Source organism: Carlito syrichta, unplaced genomic scaffold (genome assembly GCF_000164805.1).
Source record: "Carlito syrichta isolate Samal-C Ts95f unplaced genomic scaffold, Tarsius_syrichta-2.0.1 Scaffold313344, whole genome shotgun sequence".
Taxonomy (NCBI): domain Eukaryota; kingdom Metazoa; phylum Chordata; class Mammalia; order Primates; family Tarsiidae; genus Carlito; species Carlito syrichta.
In genome coordinates this window covers 381,508-385,492 of record NW_007257440.1, presented here as the reverse complement: position 1 = coordinate 385,492, position 3,985 = coordinate 381,508, and the positions used below count along the sequence as shown (strand labels likewise).

General features: G+C 50.6%; 1 pseudogene; it reads left to right on the top strand.

Annotated features, from left to right (window-relative positions):
• Window positions 1–1,553: 1,553 nt before the first annotated feature.
• On the top strand, window positions 1,554–2,225 carry LOC110596734 (annotated as a pseudogene).
• The last annotated feature ends 1,760 nt before the right edge of the window (window positions 2,226–3,985 follow it).

The window sequence follows — 3,985 nt, the reverse complement described above, 5'->3', positions numbered from 1 at the left end:
AGATTAAAAAATCGTAAATCTCGCCAAGGAAATACCCCAGGTGTGGCACATGTGCAAAGTGACCTCCTTGGTCTCCCTGTAACCTAACCATACAAAAGAGCTAGTCAGGGCTAATGCATGTGGACTGCATCTCAGAAATTTAATTAAAATCATGGGGTAGCGGGCAGATACATGTGCAGTAACCTGAAATGTTACCCCTCCCCAGGAAGTGCTTTAACCCCAGAAAAGTTTCCAAAATGTTTTCTTTTTGTATCTTTGGCGAAGTGAGAGCCTGCCCTTCCAGGGAGAAAAATATAAAAGTTCCCATCTTTGTTTACTTGAGGCTTGTGAACTTCTCTCCAACTGAGCCTACTCCACTCCTTCCTTGGCATGTACTACTTCCGTCCTTTGCTAAAGAAACTACTCTGGGCTTTAGTTCTCTGTGTGTGTGTCCCATTTAATTTTTTGTTCACAGCATCAAGAACCTGGTCACAGCCGGGCTTGGTGGCTCAGCCTGTAATCCTGTGCCTTTGGGAGGCTGAGGTGAGTGGACTGCCTGAACCCGCGGGTTCGAGACCCGCCTGGGCAACTTGGTGAGACCTCATCTCCACAATAAATAAAAAAATTAGCCGGCCGTGGTAGCGCACGCCTGTAGTTCCAGCTACTTGGAAGGCTGAGGCGGAAGGCTCACCAGAGCCCGGCGGATCGAGGCTGCGGTGGCCGGGACTGACCACTGCACTCCAATCTGGGCGACAGAGTGAGACTCCAACTGAAAAAAAAAGAAAGAAAGAAAGAAAAGGCTTCTCACCTTTTCTATTTCACATACCCTGGCCCACAGAGCTGGACTGGCTTGGCCCTGTCACTCCTCCAGGGGACAGATTGTCTACAGGTCCCCAGCAGGTTGGGCCCCCATGTGCCTTACATGGCAAAGGGAATTCTGCAGAGGGATTGAATTAGGACCTGGATAAGAGTAGACAATCTGGGTTATCTGGTGGGCTCCGTGCCATCACCAGGTCTTTACGAGAGGGCAGCAAGAGGAACAGTCAAAGAAAGAGACCAAAAGATGGACACAGAGGTTGAAGGGTTGCAGGGAAGGAGCTATGAGCTGAGGGACACAGGGACCCCTAGAAGTGGTAAGGGCAGGAGACGGCTTCTCCTCTGGGGCCTCTGGAGAGAACAAACCCTGCCCACATCTTGGTGTGCGCCCTGTGAGTCCTGGATTGGACTGTGATCTCCAGAATCATAAGAGAGTAGACCTGTGCTATTGTAAGTTGCTAACTTAGTCATGGTGAGGGGTGGCAGTAAGAGGAGACTCATGCCCGGGCTCCCTGGAAGTAAGAAGTTCCAGGTCAGCTAGCTGTGCAGGAACAGCCCAGGCCCCCAGTGAGGCCTGACAACTCCCTAGTAAAGTCCTCATCCTCCTTCCTCCTGGATGTGGAATGGAAGCGATCACATAGTGAGGATGAATGAGAAAATGCCAGGGGCCCCTCGGCAGTAGCAGCCCCAAGTTGGTACTAGGCAAGTGTCCTGCCGACTACAGGGCCAGTGCCTGCAGTATGGATGCTTCATGCCTCATGGCCCGGGGCCAACTCTCCCTCCCTGTGTTTCTAGCTTGCGCTGGGGGCCTTGCGCTGGTGTTCCCAAATGCCTCCACCGAGAACGTGGTCTTCCTCAGCCCCGGCTTCACCACAGCCCTGAAAGCACTGTCCATCTGCACCTAGGTACGAACAGTCTCGGGTCACCTGGGCACCCTCCTCTCCTATGCCACAAAGGACAATTTCGACCAGCTGGTGCTACACGACTATGACTCCCTGTACCCCAACTACATTATTTTAGTGATCGGAGGCCCAGACTCTAGGACACTGCCTCTGCTGCCACTGCAGGATGGCCAGTGGCACCACATCTGTATCATCTGGACGTCCATCCAGGGCAGGTACTGGGTCTATGTTGACGGCAGGCTAATGTACTCTCAGTTCAGGGAGGGATATGTGATCCCTCCAGGAGGGACCCTGGTTCTGGGCCAGGAACAAGACACAATGGGGGGCGGGTTCAACAGCCCTGAGGCCTTTGTGGGGACCCTATCTGGCTTGGCCATCTGGGACCGGGCACTGGTCTGCGAGGAAATTGCAGCTCTTACCACCAGGAAAGCACTCCCAAAGTGTGCCATACTGACCATGGACGATGTCACGTTGGTGGGTGGATTTGCGATAAGGTTCTATTGCCCCTGCTGGCAGCACTGTCCCTGAGGCCATGCCACAGGGAGGGCATGGCCAGTAAGAGAAGGTAACCTGCACCCTGCTCCAGCCACCCCAGCAAATTCTGCAAAGACCCTGCCTCCTGTCCTGACTGTGCACACCTGAGCCCCAATGTAGGGGTAGGCAATCTGTCCTGGGGATGTGGAAGAGGAGCAGGAGAGAGCGAACAGAGAGGGCCCACAGGCCGGGTTCTTCTAGGGCCACTGCATTCTCACATGGTGCCCCTTTAAAGCCTCCTGCCGCCTCAGGGGTTCCAGTGTGATGTGATTTCAACGTGATCTGACCTGGAGGGATGGGAGTGCTGGACTCCAGCTGGCCTCTCCTCTGAGCATGTGTGTTTGCAGCAACTGAAGGCTCCTTGCCTCAACACGAGTTCCCGGGGAGCTTCCTTGAAGCTGTGCAGACAGCACTTGAACTGTCACTACCTACTCTCAAGGTGACTCAGGAACGCTTTCCTCTGGGTGATCCTTGTTCCAACATCTCTTGTGGAAGGGTCTGAGTCTGTTTCCTGGCCCTCAAAAAGGTGACCCCTTCCCCAGAAGCCCTGGGGGATCACTCGGGCTGGCCCATCCTACTCTGTGGTCCTTTGGTGGGTGGTGAGACCTCAAGTGTGGGACCCACAGAAGAAACTGGCTGTCCCAAAGTAAGCAGCCAGGTGGACAGCGATGCTCTGAAAACACCTTCACTGTGGGGTAACTTACATATGACACAGTTTACCTAATTTAAGTGTTGTTCAGAGATTTGTGGTGAATTTACTGAGTTTTGCAGCCATCATCTAGCTGTACAACATTTCTGTCACCGCCCCCCCAACATTCTGTGCCTGTTAGCAATCACTCCTATCCCTAACCACCTCCTCCCCAGTGTCTGGCCACCACTCATCTGTTTTCTGTCTCTACGGATTTACCTGTTCTGGAACTTCCTATAAATGGAATCATACAGTGGGTGTCCGTTTGTGTGTGGCTTCTTTCACTCCGCATGGTGTTTCTCAGGTCCATTCATGTCTTAGTGTGAGTCAGAACTTCATTCTAAATCATGATGTCATATTCCATAGTATGGACAGACCACATGTTTATCCTTCATCTGTTGATGGACATCTGGATTGTTTCCAGCTCCTGGTTATTATGAATAAATCTATTATTAGCATCCTTATACAAGTCTTTGTTGGAGGGATAGATAGATAGATAGATAGATAGATAGATAGATAGATAGATAGATAAAGATATGATATGTGTAGGAGAGATAGGGTCTTGCTATGTTGCACAGGCTGATTTTCAACTCCTGGGTTCTAGATCCTCCTGCCTTGGCCTCACAAGTAACCGGAATTATAGGCATGAGCCACCACACCTGGACAGGACACATTTTTACTTCTCTTGGGTGGATTTATACAAGTGGAATTGCTGGTTGTGTGGTGAACTAATCTCTGGACTTTCAGAGAAACTGCCAAACTGGTTTCCAAATTGCTGGATCATTTTACATTCCCACAAGCAGTATACGAAAAACTTCTAAACATCCTTAACAACACTTGGAATTGGCTATCTATTTGACAATCGTTTTTTTAAGAATTCCAAAACATGGCAGGTTAAAAAAAATGCTCTGCCAATTAGAGCAGACTAGTATTTATGCTTCAGCGTGATGTAAATTGACTTCATAAAAGCAGAAATTCCCAAAGACCCAAAGATAAGTCCAAGAATGAGAAAGACGACAGGGAGACAGGAGCCCAGGGGATGTGGGAGTGGGTGGAAGCTGGAGAA